The 22691-nt window shown below is 40.4% G+C and overlaps 1 long non-coding RNA gene across 5 annotated transcripts; it reads right to left on the bottom strand.

The window, feature by feature from the left end:
• Nucleotides 1-21575, bottom strand: LOC311626490. Of its 5 annotated transcripts, XR_014795695.1 has the most exons (6): nt 21265-21575; nt 14171-14411; nt 11645-11774; nt 8278-8394; nt 3456-3601; nt 1-971 (listed from the first exon to the last, which is right to left on the bottom strand). It is a non-coding gene; the product is annotated as an uncharacterized lncRNA (long non-coding RNA). The 5 variants fall into 5 exon arrangements; XR_014795696.1 differs by lacking the exon at nt 11645-11774; XR_014795697.1 differs by lacking the exon at nt 11645-11774 and having other exon boundaries at nt 3477-3601.
• Nucleotides 21576-22691: the final 1116 nt, after the last annotated feature.

Raw genomic sequence — 22691 nt, 5'->3', positions numbered from 1 at the left:
TTTGTAAAGGTTTAATATTGATACACGTGGTTATAATGACATCCTCGGGCACTTTCAAATGGCAGGAAACAATAGGGTGCTGAGTCGCTGAGCACATTAAGCAGAAAGAATCATTACTCTCCAAGTCGAAATAAGAAATTCTGCAATATTTATGTCAACATTGCTGAGAATTGGGGCACTCTCTAAACAGTACACAGGGAGCTCAGGATCCCAACTGCACGGGGCTGTTCTGCTTCAGGTTTCTTCTGAACGTGCCAGGTCTTGTGAAACGAAGCACCCTATTACGTGGGAACAAAGCCTCCAGGACCACACATTGTACGTCAGTACTACCCTCTCTTGCACATTTGCAGCAGAATTAGCTTGCCTATCCACAGGTATAACCAACTGTAATCGTGAGGAAGAGAGCATTTGGTCTCAGCACATCTGCTCCACGTTGATGCCTTCCCTCTCCGCTACAGAAAGTGAAAAGAAAGGATGCTAACAAAAATTTCCCCCAATTGTTCTTTTCTCTTCCCTGGGAATTCCACAGAGTGAGCACTTGGCAAGTTATGCAGAACCTAAGTAAATAGAGAGTCCATTGGCAAAATGGTAACAGGTTGTGCAGCTTAATTGGAGAAGTCCAGGAGCCAGCCCGGTGTCTGCTGCACCCAGTTGGTAAATTGTGCCTGTGGTGAGAACAGAGTGATTTTGCAGTCAGCTCAATTTGGGTAACTAGTCAGCCTGCTACTAAGAGCCAAGAAATATGAGGATTCGGTCTCTCTCTCTCTCTCTCTCTCTCTCTCTCTCTCTCTCTCTCCCTCTCTTTCTCTCTTTCTCTTTCTGTGTGTGTGTATTTCCTATACTTTTTCCAATGGAAAATATATTTCTATATCTTAGCTTTGTTTATCTTTTGCTAGTATAATTTTAAAAAATTGATGTCAGGATTCTCTGAAGGGAGAGAAATGCTCAGAGACACGTGTGGCCATTAAAACCTGCAAACAGAAGGAAAAGGCTCTGTTAGCATAGATTCCACTTGAATGTTTCCCCTGAATGTTTATATTTATAAGTTGATCTCTGTAGTTCATCTCCTGGTCACATTTCTCAAGCTACATGCTTTTCCACATGGGCTTCCTGCTCCTTATGCTGTGGTGTGGTTTGCTATCTCCTTTTGCCTCTTACGCTCTCATGTAGCTGTTTATTAATAAACCCATGTTTCCAATACAGGCACTACATCAATAAACCTCCAAGTGGTTCCGTTAGTCAGCATTCTGGGAATCCTATGCTGTATTGAAGAACTGTAAATCTCCATTATTGCTTCCCATAGCACAAATAAAGAATGCCCTCTTATCTCCGAGACATCCTCTGCTAATTTTTAAGGGTGAATGCATATGTTCTCAAAGGCTCCTTGAGGTGCTTGAACTTGTGTGTATTAGCAAGTGGAGTGTTACTGCCACTGAAGACGCCCTGAGACACCTATAATCAAAAGTCATGCTAACTTAAGGTGTTCAAGAACCAAATTACTTCAGTTTGCTCTAGTCTTCCCCTTTCCTGAAACCTTTAACTCATCTGGTGGGACAAGCGAATTCTGGACTACCCTGTTCGGCAGCTGTGTTGTTTGATTTGCAGTGTGCTTTCAACTAACACAAAGGAAATGTCAGTAATTAGAAAGGTAAGAATAGACTTCTATATATACCTTTTTGGTATCAGAGAGAAGGAATGGCACAATCTTTGTTTATACCAACTAAAAAAACTACGGAAGACAAGGGTGATTACATTTCTCCATGATGGGAAGAAAGGGCTGGGCCAGTGGAAGATGTGGCTTTTTTCTAGTTTCATAATTTTCCCCAAGAGAAAGCACAGTGGAGGCAAGAAGAAGGGAGAGTGTGTACAGTGTGGTGCACAGCTTGGAAGAATTGTCTGAAACTAATTTGGACTCTGAACCTGGGTTTCCTCACCGAGTGCCTTTGAAAGCTACAAGAGAGAACCAATTTTTTATACCACCGAAAATGCTTTTAATAAAGCAGACTTAGGATTCCTAGGAAAGATGTTGTAGCAGTGCTGGAAACCAATCATTGTCTCACTAATAGAAAGAGGCTGGTCAACCTTGAAGCTCTGAAAGGTCAGAGCCAACCACACCCTATCTAATTGAGACGATAGTAACTGAGGCAACTTCCCCATCTTGTAATCATGTAAATCCTTACTGATATGATAATCTGCTTATTACCCACCTAAGGGCTATGGATGTTTCCCAAAGCTGCTTAAGGGTAATGGGTGTATCCCATAGCAGCCTCAATAAAAGGGATAGCAAGGACAGAGCCTAGAGAGTCTTCCCACTAGAGGTTGACTCCTGCCTGGCCCCCCATTTGTCCCAAATTAACTATTTTCCAGTCTCTCTCTTCATTTTAGGAATGGCCTCCTCCAGAAACCGGACCCTGAGTGGGCCCTAATCACGCGGGTTGTGTTAAGGGTTCCCACATAGCAGTATTCCCAAATCACTGATCCCTCTGGGGCTGGTCTCTGTGCATATGGCTTTCTCAGCTCACTCTGCACCAAGTCCTCCCTACTGGTGACCCACAAGCAGCTCTACCACAACTCTCCATGATCCTGCCTTACTGTATCTGCTGCCCTGGCTTTTGGGCTCTGCCGGAGGCTCACTCTTCCTACCTAGATAATAAGGAAGTCATTATGGGCATAAGCCTATTCCCCTTCCAGATCACTTTGGCTGCTGGCCTTCTACTTTGTATTCTGATTTCATTTTCGATAGCTTCTCCAGTGAGAGCAGGGAGGCCTCAGCTGTTGCAAGGCCATGGGAGTTTTCTAATGCCCAGCTGCCCTCTGCTGACTCCACCTGGGCTGAGACCCCATAGCTGGTCTCTGGCATTTTTTTTTTTTGGGGGGGGGGGGAGGGTGCTAAACGTGTACTGTTCTTCACCAAAATTAGTCTTCAAGGTTCCATTTTAGTTATATGCGCTCCTCTGCCTTCTCAGTATGTTCTGTGGCCCCTGAAATTTTAGGGTCCACCATAGTGGTTTTCCCTATCGGTCTGCTCTTGGGCAGTCCCCATGTTCCAGATAGTCCCTCAGAGCCTACCTTTCCACTAAAACTCCAATATTTTATTCAGCCAAAGTGATTCTGTGTATTGGGTTGCCTCATGATGAATCCCAGGTGGAGAAATGGATCTATTGGGTTTAAATGACATTCACTTTCAATAGGGATGATGAGCAACCTCAAAGATTTTCTCAATAGGGAGGGGATGGAGGGAGGAGATTATTTTAAGGCATTGCCATCCTTGAAGGATGCCCTGGTACAGATATATGTAAGGTCAGCCATAGGCAGCATGGTAATCCAGGAGGTCTATACATGTCACCACAACTGTGTTCAGAGCAGCAGCCACCACAGAAGGCAGTGGGAGTGGATTTTAACTGAAGGCCAGGCATTCCAGACATGTGCCACTTGATTTAGACCTTGAAACTCACCATATTCCCACTAATACATACGTTCAACAATCTTAACTTGCTGGAAGTGTGTCCTGAATTGTACCTTCTGGTAATTCAAAATCATTATGAGTAAATGGAGTTCCTTTGCTGGAGGCTGTTCACCCTGACAGGGACAAATCATCTTTCTGGTGAGAGACAGAAGATATTGAGGAGAGGTAAACTCTCAATTACACTGCTCACCCTAGTCACACCAAACAAGTGGGAATGCCCAGCAGACACAAGGCTTTAGTCTTTCAATAACTATGAATTCTGGGGCTGGAATATCAAATGTTTTAAAACATAAAGAATTTTTTAAAGGCAGATTTTCCACTTATCACTAAATGAAATTGCTCTCCAAAGAATGCCTTGGGTGGATTTTTGTGCTAGATTTTACCTGCTGTAATAAAAATAACTTAGATACATTTTAAAAGATTGCAAAATTGCAAAGCAATAATACTTTACCATATTAATTAATTTTGAATTATAGCTGAACTCATAGAAGTGCATATGACATTCATGGTAATGCCAAATTAATTCTTTATGATCAGTGCTATTGCAATCAATACTAAATGAATTCATAATGATAAGATACTTAAAATAAAGAGTTACCACAAAAACAATAAAAAGACCATCATTATCCAGGCTATAGCACACTAATAAAGTATTAGCCCAATAAGCTGGTGCTATCCATGACAATCAATGGTAGATACTTAATTTATTTCTGCTTGCCCTTGTCTTGCTTTTCCTGGAAGGGCTGTGTAAAAGCATAGCTCTTTGATTCTACTGTAAATTGTATGGAGGAAGAAATACAGTAGTCTTATTATTAAATAATTTTGCCGTAGCATTTACTTTACATCGCACCTCTCTGCCAAAGAACTCAAGGCATATGGAACATACCAATTTACATTCCAAATGGATTTCCTCCTCATGAGAGTCATGTTATCTTTTTTAATTCTTTTCTTAACCTCTTCTCTCTCTCCCTCTTTCTTTCTTAGAGGCTGTATCATATCTGTTCTCTACAATACATGAAAGAATATATCAATCATGAAGTAAAGAAGCAATAAATATCTTCTATGCTTCCTCTCTTCCTCCTGTTATAAAAACTATTTTGAGTATTTTTTTGTATGTCAGATATATGGGTCTTAGAAAGACATAAAACAAAACAAAACACAATCCTTATCTTTCAGCTTAGATAGAGTCAGGAAAAAGAGTACTGGGCTTGGTATCAGATTTGGGCCACATCTTAGCTCTTTCATTTTACTTGTTGTTTAATCTTTGGCACTGTGACAGTTACATATTCCCTATCAAATTCCTCTTTCTTGGGAACATGGGAAGCTGTACTTCCCAGCAACCTTGCATGTAAATAGGATTGGGTCACTAGTTTGGGCTAATCAATTACATGTAGAAATTATGTGTGTCACTTCTGAGCTATGTCTGGGAAACACTCCTGGGAAATTCTCCAGGTCTCTCTTGCTCAACCCATAAAGTGGCCCTGTGTTGAGGTGGTTGAGCCACAAAATGAAAACAATCTTGACTTCTGAGCCATTGTAAAAAGAAGAGCTTCCACACAGAGGTACCCAACCTGTGGGTAATTGGTGTAATGGGGAAGCAAACCATGCTTCTTTCTTTCTGTATTGCTTATTACTGTAGCATGAGCCTAACTTATCCTAACTAAAACAGGCATCTAACTTCTCAGAGCTTCTGATTCTTCACCACAAAATGGGGACAAAATATTTCTTAGCTATCTAATGAAGTTACTGAGAAAATCAAATAAGATAGCTAATGTACAACATACAAACTATTTAAGTCAGAATCATGTACCACTGGCTTTCACTATCTTGGATCACAGAATTATAACTCCAACATTTCATGAGATTTGTTTGGCCCTAATATCTGACTACCACAATACTAGGAGATGTGGTTTAATAAAGATTTTATAAAGAGAAAGTGATATGTTGAAGATGGCTAAAACTCATTCTCTGTAATGAGAGTTGTATGTAAATTACCACCCCTGAGGGCTTTGATGTCTCTCTCTCTCCTGTTTCTCTTCCCCAGACCCTGATGATACTGTTACTCATTTCTTGGGCTGGGCTTTATGGGTGAGTTCCACATTTTCTGTCCCACAGTCTGCACCACGATGTCAAATTATACTTAAACATTTTTGTTGCTAAGCTTGGATTTTGTTAGTGTACTTATTGAAACTATACTCTTTATGTCTCAACATTTTATACATCTGTTTTAATGGAAAGTTTTGTTTTCTTCCAATAGTCTCTGCAAATTTAGGTCTGATTGTGTTTGACCTACCTTGAGAGCTGGGTCAAGTTTTCTATAATAGATTTCTTCTCATAGAGAAGATGAGCTCTACACAAACACAACTTTGAGTCACTCATCTATTAAATCAATATTATTATAGAATTAACCTATGATGGGTGAATTCACACAGTCATATAGCCATTCATTTATTCGGTAGATAGTTATCAGGTAACGACTATATGTCAGGCACTATTCTAGGCACTTAATAGGCAATGGTGAGGACAGTCATTTGTATCTCTTATGTCATAAGTTTATATTCATGCATTAGGAAACAGATGGTAAATATTAAATACTGGATAAGTTTAGATTACAAAAAGAAATTACAATGAATATTAAAGAGCATGGAATGACGGGCTTTTCTGGAATGGGTAGATAACACCTCTTATATGTAATGACATCTGGTTTGCACCTGAAAGGTGAGGGCAGGACTATTTCATTCATTAGTTACTGTTGGCATGTTGCCTACAGCTAGGAGTTTTTCATAGGCCTGTGAAAGTATTTCAGACCTGGGGAAAATGTTAACAGCATTAATTTATGAAAAAAATAGTGAACATTTTTGAAATAAAAAAATGAAATCAATCATGTTTATATAATGCACAGGATTGTTCATTGTAACCAATAACTGCAACTCAAATGGAGAATGATGCTTCTCAACACACCCTTTTATTTTTCTGGCTCAGGGGTGTGGATATGAACATGCACCACGTTCATATCAACAGAGCACTTCTTTTTTTTTCAACTGCATTTGCCTTTGAGAAGCTGCTTAAGCCAGGCTAAAGGATACTCGTCATTTTCCAATATATTCTGACTGTCCTTATGCACAGATTATTGCTTCAATACCTCCTTATATATTCCTAAACCCAAATATTTCATAATAGTTTATGTTTTTCCCCTTTATGGGCCAAACAAGAACATCCTGTATCCTAACTAGCATCATGATAGTTCTTGACTTTTAGACTGAAATCCAATTATGTTTTTGTTTTGTTTTGTTTTGTTTTGTTTTATCTCACTTCAACATGGCTAGTTCCCAGATGTAAAGGAGAGGTTCAAAGTCATGGGGATTCATAAGAATTTGGACAACCATTGAATGCAAGAGCCAGCCACCCCTTCTTGCCTTATCATGAGGCCAATGGTTTATTCCAGAGCTTAAGCTCAGTGTGGTTGCTCCAAACGCTGTGTCATTCACACTTGTTTTATGATAATGTCCAGTTACCACGTGATGAGAAAAATATCTTAAGATAATTGCTTTATCAGGTATGGTTCAAAACGTTTGTTTATGTCGTTTGGAGAAGGAGACAGGGCAGTTTAGTGCTTTGCCTGCCAAGCCACAGACCATCTTTGTTGCTTTCTTTTTCCTTTCAATTGTTATTGAAAATAACTAGTCATAATGCCTTTGTCAGCCCCGCCTGGCCTCAGCTCTGTGTAAATCAGGCTTCCAGACAGGCAGAGTTTAGAGGTCCCATTGTGGGAGTGCTTTAGGTAGAGGCGGGATCATGAATAAAGAACACTCACCCTCTGCTTTGGAGGCAGGGGTGAGAGAGCCTGGGAGAGCCCTTCCCAAACATCTCTTTTCAGCACCACTATTTGGCTAAGAGCTTTAATTTCATTAGAAAAACGGGGGCTGGGTTTCCCCATGCATCTCAGCCTCCTTTTAATGTGTAAATTACATAGGATTTGCCACTCGTTACAATGGTGATATGATTATTGGCCTCAAACAGACTACACCGCACAGGCCCCCAGTGATAGGCCAGCTGAGGAGCAGCATGCGTGGGAAAAATTGGATAGCACATGTTTTGTGATCAGAAGCCCTCCAGGAGATGAATTCACAATGTGAGGCTCCCGCTTGGTTTGCTTAGAGTGCCTCCCGCAAAGTGAATTTCTGGGTGAATGTGACATCCTGGTAGGAAATGATGTTATTATGGGGGTGAGAATTACTCAGGGCCCAGAAGTAGTGGCATGGGGGAAAGTTTGTTGGATTTGGAGGCAGATACCGCAAGCCTGGCTGTTTGACTGAAGACAAGTCACCCAATTCCTGTGAACCTCAGTTTTCCCATTCACAAAATAGGGTAATAAGGCCTCTTCAACATCTGCAGGTTATTAAGGAAGATTATTTTTTAAACTTTGCTATGAATGATTATGCTAGCAAATGTCACTCACATTGTCTCATTCATTCTTTACTATAAGCCTTAGAGGTAGCTGTGGCTAAGCACACTATAGAAATTTAGGTGAGAGAGTGCAGCATCCTGCACCCCTCCCGCACCCCTCCCCCACCCCTCCAAATGCTCCGCGGGAATATACTAGTAGTTTTGTAGGAAAATGTAGTTTAGAAAGTTCTATGCAATATGTCCATGTCTTTTTTTACCTGTTCTTAGAAAACCACATCTCACAGTAGCACACAAAAAGCCCTGAGAAGCTCCTTATTAAAACAATGATGTTTACTTGTTCCATTAATCCAGAATTTTGTATGAAATTAGCTTTCCTCCTCCCCCATCCCAACAAATATACACACCCCGCTGCCAGGACCTAAGTCTTCCTCTTCTTCAGAGGCCACGTCACCAGGGCTGGTTACTGATTTGAGGAGAGAGAAGCAGTAGAAGATTCACGTGTACTTGTAAGGAGATACACTCTGTTTGGAAGAGATTGGCAGAACAAGATATGCTTGAGAGCAAATTCTCTATGACTTCATAATTACATGATCATCCTGGAAGAACTTTGCTGCCATTTAGACATAGTGTGAGAGGAATCTATTATCCCTATCCCAAAGAATTTATTCTACAGGGATGGAATATGTGATATTGTTTCTACTTTCTCCCATTCATTTATTCACTTCATATATTTTTTATATACCCAAATATAGTCCCCATCTGTGGTCTGTATCATGCCAGAAATTGAGACCTTCAGCCACACAAGGCTATTGTTTCAGCAGATTTATACTGATCCCAACTTAAGCACCACTCTCTTAGCAGCTTCTAACACCCCCATTTTACTCATTCCCACCAGCACAAATTGGCCCGGAGGGTAATATTTTACATTTGTTTGTGTTGCAGAGCACATGCCTTTCTCAGAAATATTCAGAATCTGTTTCTTGGAAAACTAGGTCAGAAAGAAGATTGTGAATGTCTCTGAAAGAATAAGTATACAGGCACATTTGTTGGAGATGGTTTCATTGGAAATTCTGTGTTAAGAAATAAATGAGAATGATTTCTTTAATACAGAGAATTGAATGTTCATTGCAATTCTCTAAGAGTGTGATAAGGGTAGGGGGAGTGTTGATGGCATGCAACATCTTCCAAGCTGTTTTTTTAGCCTGAGAGCTTTTTGTCCATGAAGCATTTTTTGACAGTGGCTATCTCAGAGGGTTCTTTTTAGGAAGTGATTGAGATATGTTGGTGATATTGCCCAGTACAGTGCACATAGTAGAGATTCAACAGATGACGCTCTCTAACAGCCTATAGGATCAGACAGGTCCCTGCCTCTCCACCTAACACCCTTCCAGTGTGACCCATTTTCCAATCTCTCTGTGGCCTGGGTTGGTCCTGGGTCCAGGTTCCCATAGTTTTCCTGCATTGAGAGTAGCTTGTCTCCCACAGTCACCTGGGTCCTTCTCTTTCTCTTTTCCCTAGGTCCTGCCAGCCAGTGGAATGGGGCCAGACCATTTCCAGTGTTCTGTCTATTTATTTCCTTGAATTCTACTCAGGTGTGGCTAGATGCTGAGAATGACTTTCCCCCTTGCTTCTCTGGGTCACTCTTTGATCAGAAATTTCAGATATTCATGTGGCCTTGGGTTTACTCTGCTCAGTGAGCATACAGTGCCCCAGCCCCTCACTCACCTGTCCTGGCTCACGCTCTCCTTACTATAAAGAGCTCCCAATTTGCCACATGGCTAGGGCTTGGTGAACTTTAATCATCTTAGAAATGTTACAGAACTTTGTCTTATAGTGTATGTGAGTAACTTATACCTGCTTTATACTCATGTCCAATGGCAAGACAGCTTGAACTCTGCTCCCAAGGTATCAGAATGATTCTGTGCCTGTTATATTCGTATAATTGATTCTCTATTATTTAATTTCCTATTTGTTGAGAAAGAAATGTGACTGATATGTATAAAAATTTTGCCATAACTTTGATCATTTTATGCATACTAAGTGCATAAGTAAGTTTGTCTATTTCTACCAACTTTCTGCATTAGGAAGACTAAATCTCATAAGATTCACTCTTTTGAGAAACTCATATCTAAAATCATGATTCCTTCAATAACACTTGGGCTGTAGTCATTTTAGGAAAAGCTCTGGAAGCCAGTAGAAAAGGGCTTTTGAGAAAGACTAGAGAAATAGACCTCTCTGCCTCCAATGCTTCTAGCAACGAGCCCAGAGGAAATTTAATTGCAGAGCCATTTATATCACACCTGGAACTCCTCAGTTGGATGCTGGAGATTTGATTACTCTGGTTTGTCTGTAGGCTCATCCACAGAGTGGGGTTTCTTAGAGGTCTGTTGCACATTCATTGGCCTGACCATGCTCATGCACAGACACAGGGGACCTCTGGGAGCTCTGAACCCTGATTGGGTAGAGATGGCCTCATTCCCCACCAGAAATCTCAAGGACAAATACCTGGATATTGACTTGTTATACCGAGGCCAGTTCAAGAGCAAGAATCCTAATGAGCCACTGAGGAATTAAACCTCTAGAGATTTGCTAAGCACGGTCAGTAAGTAGAAAGAGCATCAAGAAAAGTAACCTGCAAAATCCTAAATAGCTTAAGTTCCAAAATCTGAAGAAATGGGGTGTGTGAATAAAAAGAACTATGGTTGGAAATTTGAGAACTGTGGTTAGAAGCCATGGCACAAAGTACAGCTGAAGGACCTGCCCAGAGAATACTAAGCTCTGACCTTGGTCTTAACTTCTATAACATCACACTATAGGCAACAACAAACAACTGAATTTTTCTCATTTGCATTCTGAACATTGCAGTGGTCATCAATTGCCAAGTAAAGGCTCTTTCTGATGCCACTTTATGAATTCTTCATCAAAAGCTTTGAAGGAAGTTATATTATATTTTATTATCTTTCCTGAGATCAATGAGTTTAACTTGCAGTCTTACTACATTCTGAATTGCTGCAGATGGTGTAGGTGGCAAATATTGCACTTTTGGTAAGAAACATCATGGATATAAATGCCCTTGTCTCTTTTCCTCAGATCAACGGAGAGCTTCGAGAACAGGATAAATACGCCTCTGCTCGGAATATTGCCTGGGTGATGGGCTAGATGTCTGTCTTGGATTCCTTCCACCATTCTGTGTTATTTTGTTGCTGTTTTAATTAATTTATTTTTAGAGAGGAGGAAGGGAGCTGGAGAGAGAGAAACATAGATGTGAGGATGTGAGATTGACACATCATAGGCTGCCTCCTGTACACCCTTTACCAGGGATCAAGCCCACATACACACATACACATGTGCCCTGACTGGGAATCAAACTGGAAACCACTTGGTGCCTGGGACGATGACCAACCAACTGAGCCACATGAGCCAGGGTCCTGATAACCCTCTTGATTCAGAGCTCCTCGCTGTTGCCAACAGAATTAGTTCTGGTGGAATATGTCTATGACACAAACCTTTCTGCCTATGGGCATAGTGCCTGAAGACTTTTGGTTGAGATAGTTAGGAAGTAATTAAGTTAAACTTTCTTTTCTATGGAAATCTGCTGCTTCTGAAATACTTTCTGCTCTGCGCACTTCACTTGAAAGTGTGGTACTCTAGTAAATGATAGATAGATGTGAACGAATTTTAGGAGGGGGCCACCCTTGGAGGGCAACAAGCATCTTTGTGATTTATGGCATTAAGGGCATGGCATGGAGCCCAGTGGCATTACCCACTGACCTGCCAGGTGATGGCTATTGGGAGCATTGTGGCTACAACTTGAAGCCAATGATCTCAGTCCATCCGTACACATACAATGGAGCATTATACCACTAGGATGTGGGAGTCTCAGTCCTTTGCATTTACAATCCTAATGAACAAAGAAACAGCAGTACCCTTTGTTTTTATGTGTACATGTATTATTTATGCTTGTTTTTATTTAATTTTTTTAAGCAAGCCATACTCTCTTTAAAAAATATTTTAAAAAGCAGAAATGTGTGAACACTAAAACCAAATCTTTAATCCTCCCAACTCAGTAATAATCACTGTTGACAGTATGGCATTTGCTGAGCACTTGAAAGATCAACATATGAACCCATCCTATATATATTACACTTAAAAACAGAGTAGATTATAATGGAAAATTTAAATGCCCACTTCACAGCAGTAGTGATTCTTTAATTTTTCACTAGATTGATGAGTGATTTTTTCCCCCCTGAAGTACAAGCTGAACAAATTTCATGAGATCCCTTGCGTTACTTCCGGGGTAGGGAAATGATGAGCCCATTCCTCAGGCCAAGAACCATCAATGAATTACTGTTCTAGGATTGCTGCTTTCTTTCCACTTCAATTATCAGCACTAGCAGCTGGTTTCTATCCAAACCCACCACCCTTTCTTTTCTTTTTAAGAAATTTAAAAAAAGAAATGGTGCTTTCTTTTAAATAATTTAAATCACTTTGCAAAGTATTACTGGATTTGCAACAATAAAATAGCTTTGTGAAGTGGCTGCTGGTTGGTTGCCCAATTACATTTGTACTCTATGTGAATTGATCCCTCTACCCTAGTGCTGTACACTTAATATTTCAAATACATACATCAGCAATGCAACTCATTTATATGTTTCATGGACTTTGAGTCGCTCATGATTAGAAAAATTGCATATGCATATATCAGAATTTTATAATTTTTTCTCTCCAGACCTTTTCTCTTTAATTGTGTGTGTGAGGTGGGTATTTGTTGTGTTGTTATTCCTGCATGTGTGGTATATGTACAATACCTGCATAATAGTGCTTTTTTTTTTTAACTTAAAAATTCATAATGGAGCTTTCTCCAAGTCTGTTATTAGAATCAATTATTTATTTATTTGTTTATTGTAAACAAACACCAAAAATACATACATCATAAGATCAGGGAACTTTTTTGTGTTGTTCCTTGTAAAGTTCCCAGCATCTAGAATAAGTCCTAGCATATCATATATGTGCTTGATAAACATTAGCTTATTGAATACATCAATGACTAAAATACTTACTGGATATACAACTTTTAATGACTGTATAATATTTTCTGATAAAGGTATAATCAAACTTAGCTTTCTCTTTGTTGTTGACATTAAGGTTGCATAATATTTTTATTATTAGAACTAATGCTGTGAGGAACAAAAATATTGGTTACTAATTTTTGATTTTTCTTAGAGGATAAATTCTAGAATCTATGAAGTCAAAGCAGAAGAATTATGTATAATTTTTATAGCTTAATATATTATGCCTATTTTCCCCTTCAGACCATTAGGATAAATTTTACACTCTCACAGGCAATGAATGAATATGTACATCCTACCACATCCTTCCTTCTTGGAATGTCTTTCAACTTTTTCACTTATGGAATTCGGAGGCATTCCATTTCTATCATGGATGTTACATTAGTCAAGATATCTCTAGTTACTGTCACAAAAACTCCCAAATCTTAGCATAATAACAGTTGTTTTTTTTTGTTCATGGCTCAGTCTACATGTAGCTTGAGTGACTCTTCTGGGCAGCTGTCCTTCAAGCAGGTTCTTGAGACTTAGGGATTTGAACTCCTGTCATTCACCATCTCCAAGTAATTCATTTCCAGAGGAGTGTGTGTGTGTGTGTGTGTGTGTGTGTGAGAGAGAGAGAGGGGGGGGGGGAGGGAGGGGGGATTCTAGTTTTATGGCCTGGCTAGAAGTTGAGTATACATTTCTAACCACATTTCATTGGCCAGAACTCAGTCATGTGGTCCTGAGTACCTGTCAATGAATGCATTGTATTTTTAAAAAGGTTTTTATTAATTTTTTAGAGAGAGAGAGGAAGAGAGAATAAGAACTAGAAACATCAATGAGAAGGAAACATCAATTGACTGCCTCCTGCACACCCCCTACTGGGGATGAACCCATAACCTGGGCATGTGCTCTGAATGGGAATCAAACCAGGGTCTTCTTGGTCCAAGGGACAACACTCAATCGATTGAGCTACACTGGTCATGCAATGCATTGTATCCTGAAACAGATTCTAAAAACACCTTTTCTTAATTTTTAGATAGTTGAAGAGTATAGGGTGCCTGTTCATAAATCTAATGCTCCCAATTCTGATCAAATGATCTACACACTCCATTTCCTATGACAGTGGCCAGCACTTTGCCAGTAGTGTTCACATAGTAAAGACAAATAAATAGAACAAGCACCACTCTTGTCAGGAATGTGGTTGCTTGTCCTGCAATTGAGGAGAGATGCTATTTAATTTACCCACCTTTAGAGTTCGCTTTTGGGGTCCTGGAACAATGCCAACTTGGATAATTGCATTCTGCTGATCTAAAATTCCCCTGAAGCTTCCTTCGGATGAGCTAGCCTTCATTTCCCCCTCTGCACATCATAGCGTAGTGTTCCTGGCACCCAGTGATCACTCCATTCCACAAAGAAGCTGACTACATTTTACCACCAGGAAAGCGATCCCTGGGTGAACACGCAGAGTCTGCAGATTTCTTTGGTTCCTTAAGCATCGGAAACATACATGTAATAGGTTAGTAAATTGGCGATTTGAAACTCTAGGTGATGGAAGAAATTAGTCATCTCTCATGTTACAAATTTAACTCTAGAAATTTAATAAATCATCTTCCAAGAATATGTAATATCATTTTGACCCAACAAATGATACAGGCCATTTTGTGTTGCTGAATATGAGATAGATCTTGAATAATATCCATGGGATTCTACTACAGTATTCCCATAGCAATATGTTTACCTCTATCAAAATAATAAACTCTCTCATAGATTTCAATGAATAGAATTAACCTTTAGCAAGTACTCTTTTTCCTCCCAGGAATATTCGTTTTACTAAGTAGTTTACACCATCCCCAATTAAGTGCTTCTGTGTGCTAAAATAGTAAGGACAATATTAATTTTCATCCAGAAATAAAATATTGCTTGGTGGTGGGCGATTCTGTTAAAAACTGAAGGTCAATTTGCAATTAAAGGGCCTTTTAACAAAGTATCAGAATAATGCACTGCTCATCGGGGTGATGAAAACAGGAAAAATATGGCTGCTGAGTAACTATTAAGGTTGAGCTTTAAACTTGTAGAGCTCTTTTATTTTTATCTAATTTTTTTTTTAAAAAACCCAGGCTTATTTCTGATTTACAAATTTCAAAGCTCCATAAGCCAAAGAAGGAAGGCTTTCCTAACAGTAGGTTATCCTATTAAAATTCATCATGATTCTCCTTTCTCAAAGGAGTAAACAAGAATCAATTTTCTTCAGTAAAAGAAGTTGGCTGAAATGCAAGTTGATCTAAGACAGACTTGATGGATTCTTAGGAAACGTTTACAAAATACTGCAGAATCTACAATTTACAGAGAATTCTCTCCTTCTTCTTTTCCTTGGGCAGGGGAAGAAGGTGAGAGGAAATCTGTATTAGGGAAGGAAAGGAAAGCCCCGTAGAGCACACAAAAGGATTTTATAGTCCTTAATTCTGCTAAGCCACCGCTACATGGAAGATGCACAGCACCGTAATTATCTGGCCCGAGAGATGTAATTGTATCTATCAAACTAAATAGAACACTGTCAGATGACAGCCGAGATTGGACTGTCTTGGAGGGTCAGGCAGAAACCTAGGGTGACCTCACTCCTCCCTTCTCACCATGCCTGTTTCTGAGTCTTTGATGAGGACCCATTTTGCTAAGCATGTGAAAGCATATACAGTAACAGTGCCTTTTTGCTTGATGCCAACAGCCTCCCGAGAGACCCCACTTGGTTTACTTGGGCCCCGGGGATTAGCCAGCCCAGGCCTCCCTCGCATTTGAAATGTATGATACTGATACAGTGCTTAGGAAGAATCCGTCCTCTGCAACGAACAGATCGTGCCTGGCTCCATAAAGTCTACGTTGCATGGAGAGATGTAGAGATTTTATAGGCTGGGTGGAGAGGGGCCAAGTCAGGCTTTTGCTCTGGAAAGCAAAGTATTAGGTGATGAATTAAAGAGTTTTTTTCCTGGCCTGGTCCTTCATACTCAGGACATTTCCTCGGGCTGTGAGCATAGACTTGAATGGCTGCGTAGTCTTCCACTTGCGGTAGCGGGAGATCATTGTCATGTCATAGGTGCTGGCGGGGCTATCAGCTGAACGTTTCTCTGCCCTGCTGGCTTTAAAAGAAACAGGCCCCCGCCCCCTTGCTCATGTATAAGCAATTGGAATCTATTTTCATGGAGTTCCTCCAATCAGGATCATGTCCAAACCAGTTTGGGTTTTTTGAGCCTTGCAGACTATATTTACTGTGTTTAGTGGAAAGCCTGGACGCCCCCACCCCCACCCCCCCGTGCTAAAAAGTGAACCATGATGGTTGAGGCATTCCAGTAGTCCTGCCACATTTATAGAAGGAGACGAGGTACACAGGAGAGATGGGGTTGTTCAGTGAGTGACCTCCTCTCCCCATCCTGGCATGCATCTACTGTCCTTTGGCAACTTGCTGCCCCTGAGTCATGCCGTTCCGTTTTTTTGTTTGTTGTCCGCACTTCGGATGGGAACAAAGCTCGGAGGGAGGCAGGTTTGTCTTGCACTCTTTAGCATAAACACGCAGGGCACTTCTGCATGTGCTGTGTGTTAAGCTTAAGCAGGTCAACGCCCCTCTGCCTGGACTTTTGGAAAAGAGTCCCGCATTGTCACATGGAAAGGGACATTTCAGTGCTGACTTTTATTTCCATGAGATTAAAAGTGAAACATGTAACCACAAAGCTGGTTTATGTCATCCCCCTGTCGGAGCCAGCAGTCATGCCAAAAATTAGATATTTGATAGGTTTGAGAGAGAAACAGATGCAGAAGGATGCCATTCCCACAATTTAGACTCCTTCTTATCTTTAAGCTAGAAAGAACATTCCAGAGGAAGAAAATCTATTTTATTGGCTTTAAAAAAAAATAGCAAAAGAAAATGTAGGAATAAAAAAAATGCTAATTTAAAACTGATGTCATTCTTGGGGACTTCTATAAACTGCAAATTGGTATTTCTAACTAAAAAAAAAAAAAGTCATTCAAGACATGCTTACTTGATATTTTCATTTATGCTGCATTTTTTTTTACCCCAATTAGGGTGTTATAATGGAGAGAAAATATCTACGAGATATATTCATGTAGAGCAGTGTGTGAATATAGGCAAGAAAAAAAAAATGGAAAGCCATAAACCTCCCAAAAGCTAAAACAGCCAAAAAGTATTCTCTCAGCTTTTTTTAGGGAAAGCATTTTGTGTCCCATTCTTTTTATTTAATTCTGCCAGCTGTCTGCTAAACAAATCTAGCCAGGTGGGGCTTACAACCCATGACTAAAAAACCTACCAGTGCAGCTGTCCAGCTTGCCCGGAGGAAGAATTCAGACAAATGGCAGGGACGAAAAGATTGTTTTGTTTGCAAGACAGTAGCTACTGTACCTTCCTAGGGTTCAGCTTTTTTTATTTTTTTTTTAACTGTTTGTTTAAAGTTCATCCACAACTTCTTAAGATTTTATGATGAAATAGAAAAAAACACTACCCCTTAAAATGTTAATATTTACGTTATAATTAGTTTAAATCTACTATAATTTCCCCTTAAATAAATGCTCCATCTTCCATTGCAATCTGGCACACGAATTTGTTATTTATTTATTTATTTATTTATTTATTTATTTATTGTTACTGATTGTTAAATCACACCACCCCTCCCCCTCCATTTTTCCCCTCTCTCTTAGGGGGGAACAGGTTTTTAGTGAACTGTGACTGAACTTTATTTCCAGATATCTCGTAATTACATATGGAGCCACTTAAAGGTGAAGGCTGGTTTGGCTTCTCCGTGAGCGAGCAGAGGAACAAACAGGCCTCTTTGCACTGCATCACCAGTGGACCTCGACTGTGAATTTCTAGTCAGCAAATGGGCACTTCCGTTGGTGCATTTGAGCAGAGGGAGGCAGGAGCCGCGCTAGCAACAAGCACGTTGCCATCTGATCCACTGATGACAGATCAGCGCCGAAACCTCTCCGTTCCTTCCCCACTTATTTGACATTCATCAGCTCAGTGACTCTCAACTTTTTCATCAAAGCTGTCTAACGTTCTTATAATGAGAAGGGCTGGTGGAGTGATCACTGGTCTCAGTCTCTGGGCCCAGCACCTGTTGGAGAGGTGTGACTGTTCACAGGGAAGTCTTTGGGATGTTGCTCTGTGGCTGATGTCCTCCAAAGAAGCTAGGAACTCAGCAATCTGACATGCGAGGAAAATGCTGCATCCTTGAGCCAGCTGTCTTTTGTGTACAGTTTAAAAGAGAATCGAGACTGCATGGGGCAGAGAATGCTCTTAGCAAGGGCACAGGTCATTTCTTAAACTGGTGAGGTTTTTTTGGCTAACCCTCAGAGCAGATTTGGCAAGGAGCTAGGACAGTGGTCGGCAAACTGATTAGTCAACAGAGCCAGATATCAACAGTACAACCACTGAAATTTCTTTTGAGAGCCAAATTTTTTAAACTTAAACTTCTTCTAATGCCACTTCTTCAAAATAGACTTGCCCAGGCCATGGTATTTTGTGGAAGAGCCACACTTAGGGGGCCAAAGAGCCTTATGTGGCTCGAGAACCACAGTTTGCTGACCACGGAGCTAAGACTAGGCGACTTTCACATTCAGGTGCCTTATGCTGCCAATTAGAGGAACACAAGGAAACAACTATGATGCAGTGCAGAGGCCTGTGGTCTGAGTTGTGCAGATCACAGTGGTATCCAGAAGAAGCAGGTGAAGCCAGCTTACCCTTCACGTTGCTTTATGTCGCCTTTATTTCATTTTGCTTCATAACAAGACATGAGTGATATTGGCCTGGATGCTTACAGACCCAAAGAAAGAGAAACAATTTTTTTTCATGAGGAAATTGAAGTGGTGATGCAGAACTAACCCTCATGGTTTGCTGATATTTAATGAAGAAGAAGTGATGGGGAATTTTTGGCAGAACTGGTACAGAGGCATAACAATAGCACACCACAAAAGAAAGTGACATTACTTAGCCCTCGGAGGATTCACACAGGCCTTTAAATGTTAGGTATAAATACATTGCCTAGAGGTGATGATCAAACAAGGATACAATAAGTAAGTCCTCCCTTTCCCCCTCCTTGCTACCCCTGAAGCTGGTCAGGTGCCCCTCATATGAAAGCATCCACCTTTGTCCCAAACTCATGCTTCCTTTTAGCAGTGGGGCTTAACTATTGGACAGTATAAGCAGCCAACATATTGCAACTCAAGTAACTTTGTGGTTAAGCAGGAATAAACATATAAAAAAAATTCACGAATATTATAAATACAGCATCATTTGCTCTTAGTGCATTAACTGAGAAAAGAATGAATGCCACTTAAGGAAGAATATCCCAAATACTGTACATGTAAGAAGTGATGCTTTGTAGAAAAAAGTTCATAACATTTCTTTTTCCTTTCTTCCATTTTGTATGCATGTGCATATGAATCTGTTCATATTTAAATTCTCTTTAAGTGTATCTTTAAATGTGGGCCAGGATTGCTCTATAATAGTGCAGACAAGCAAATCCATAATACACACATTTTCTATAGATTCTTTATTTTGAGATTGATGAATGGAGATTCAAAAGAATAAATAATTTATACTTGTAGAAGTAGAAACACATATAGAAGTTATGCCAAGATCTTAGAAATCTTAATTTCCAACCTGTGGTCACTATTATCATGGAGATGGAACACTTTTCTCCAATCTTGTCTCCATGGACAAAAACATCTACAGTGGAACCAGAGGTCTCCAGTACAATAAACAGGATGATTTCCTCTTGCAGACATTCGAATATGATATATCCTTTGGTAAATAGTTTCACAAAACAAATGCTCAAATAATATAGTTAGTTTAAGACATGGCTGCTCGGTTTGTTGTTTTACTTCTCCAGGTGAAAGAGAGATATCTTCTTCTGTTGTATGACTTCTGCAACATCTTAAGCTGTTCTCCCAAGGCCTGTATGCTAACCTCCGCGGAAATGGCTTCCCTTTTTCGAGTTCTGCCTCATTATCTCAGCATTTTGCTGACTTCTAATCCCTAGGATGGTGAATTGAATCTGAATATTTAAACTTCAAACTAGTTCTCCACGGGAGATGGAGGGGTGGGGATCTGCATTGACTCTTTACCACATTTAAAAATGATTTTCTCATAAAAATTGTGGCATGTTCTTAAATTTATTCAACCTAAAGATGTACCAAATGGGCCCCGTTAATATCATATCAAATATAAATGCACAGATTCCATGATCAGTCCCAGAGGAGCTCACGACAGAAGGCCATCCCAAGTCCTCCATCCTCTGTGTTTACTTGGGCATCTTTTGGTGGTAGCCCCGCCTATGCACAGTGTGCTTCTGTATCATCACACAGGGAGAGTGTGAGGCTCATTTCACAGTGTGAGTGTTCTCAATGCATCAGAATTACAGGAACACCTGAGCTTTCTGTCTGTCAATCCACTTGGAAAGCCCCGTGTGTTGGGGTAATGACACTGACAGTTTCTCTCATGTTTTAGCTTCTCTCTAGACTCTCTCCTTCCTGCCTCTCTTCTTCCCTCCTCTCCTTGTTCAGCGTTTGCTTCTTTCCCATTCCAGGCCTTTATTCTCTCTTCTCTCCCTGCCCCCCCCCCCCCTTTTCATTTATCTTCCCTTAGATTCCCGTTCCCTTTGCCGAATTTTAAAAATTGGGCTTTAAGCCAAGGTTTTCCTAAGTGTCCATGTATATCCTAAACTTGAAAAAAAAAATTTTTTTTTTCATTTATCCGTGAAAATGTGGGAAAGAAAGCTCCAATAATGCTGCCTATCAAAGAGCAGCCACATTATCCTATAGAAATCATGCTAATGGTTTTATTTTCTATTGAACATGTTTCCTGTCTCAGAATAATTAAAATAATTTAAAGAAATTGCAATGAAGACACACAATCCTGCTATTTGGGGTTTGAACCTCTAGCCTAATGTACAGATCTGACTTCGCCCAGCGGTTGCTTATGGAGTCAGAGTGGAGACAGACCTTCCCAGAGATCTCCTGTTGTACTGTTTACAAGGCAGCCTGCACTTCTGGTTTACAGTCCGCTCAGATCCGGTTACAGTCACACTCAGATCTTTCTTTGGGGATAATGGAATTTAATGAGAAGGAAAGTGTGCTTTCAGTTTGCATTTCCAGAAGGATTTATGGTGAAACTTACAGTATGTAAAAACCACACATTCACCCCCAAATAAGCAAAAGACCCATTCACAGGAACAGCACAACGACCCCATCTGAATCACAAAGGAAGAAAGTCTTCAAAGGGTTTGCGGAGGGTTTCAAACATTACAAAATATGTTTCTGAAGCCCACAAGTTCCTACCTTTTGTGGAGGTCCACCTTAAGGTCAGTATCAACTCTGGTGCGCTGATCACTTGTGAATCCCCACGGTGCAACCACGAAAGGGGGTTACATCCGGAGACATCTGTGGACCAGAGGAGCTGGCAGGGACCACAAGGCTTTCCATTGAAGTGACTGCTCCCAGCCTGGCTGCAGGAACAGCCGACCTGAGGTAACTACTTCCACATATCAGCACCTTGTCAGCGGTGGTCTGAGAGACACACGCTGCAGGCAGAGGAAAGTACCTGCTTTAGGGAGAGCGAACCACCTACCCTGCCCCCCTCGGTCGTCAAATCTCTCATATGGAAGAGAGAAAGGAAGCCAAGTAGGAGAAAACGATAGTAATAAAGCAAATTAAGTGCTTAAATTATGACGCTGGTTGGCTTTGGTTATTGGTATTTAACGACATAATGAATTTCTAAAAATTCAGAGCACATGTGGTTATCTAACTTTAAAAGAATGCCGTCTATCTGGGCCGATGGTTCTAAGTGCGCTGTTGCGGCACGCACAGTGTGATTCTTTGGGAAGTGCTTCATAAGTAAGTTGTGATTAATAATCATTCACAACTGATTTACTTAAATATAAATTAGAGCAGAGGACTCAAGGTTACTCCTATAGTACTTTCTTTTCCCCACTCACTGATATTCCCATTTGCATTCTTGGGTGAATAAGATGGGGGTGGAGTGACAACCAATGACCTGGGGATTGTGGAATCCTGAATCGTCCAAGAAACCAGGTCTCACGTGTGAACATCGTTTGCCATGTGTTTTGCAGTGGGAACGAAAGCCAAACCCTGAGTCCATTGCTTTGGGACTTGAGTTGCTAATATGCTTTCTTTGTCCCTGCTCAGTTTCACTGTAATCATGACACAATAAGGAAGAAGACCTATGATTTTGTTAATCACCTAATAATAGTCATGGGCAAGGCCTCAGGAAGTGTCCAGTTGCTTCTTTTATGAGCTGGATCGCAATGAAACATGCCCCAAGTTGTCAGCAACGAAGCATCCTCCTATCATTCCAACTTAGATCCAGAATGTAAGGGGCAGGAACGCGCTAATTTTATAAGGGAGAACTTGTCATTGAGCCTACAATGTGAGAGCCGTGCATGCTGGGTGCAGCAGTTGCTGTATTAGAGATGTGTTGTACTAAGAGCTTCTCCTTGTTAAAGTAAGCTCAAAATTGGTCTTGGGGTAAGCAAGCATTGCAGGAGTTTAAAGAACTTTAATTTTATTGGGCAAATTCTGCACCTATATAAATTATGGGCTGACATTATATATATCTGAGTTACTTGTCCAATGCATCTTTTCTTTTCTAGAAAGTAAGCTCTATGAAGACAAGCATTTCACGCTTGCATTTATGTATGCAGCACCTATAATAGAATAAGAACACCCAGCATGCAATTGATAGTCAA

The sequence above is a fragment of the Pipistrellus hanaki genome, assembly GCF_964339955.1.
Source record: "Pipistrellus hanaki genome assembly, chromosome: 8".
Taxonomy (NCBI): Eukaryota; Metazoa; Chordata; class Mammalia; order Chiroptera; family Vespertilionidae; genus Pipistrellus; species Pipistrellus hanaki.
Note: the sequence above shows the minus strand (reverse complement) of the source record. Positions and strands in the feature narration are given on the sequence as shown.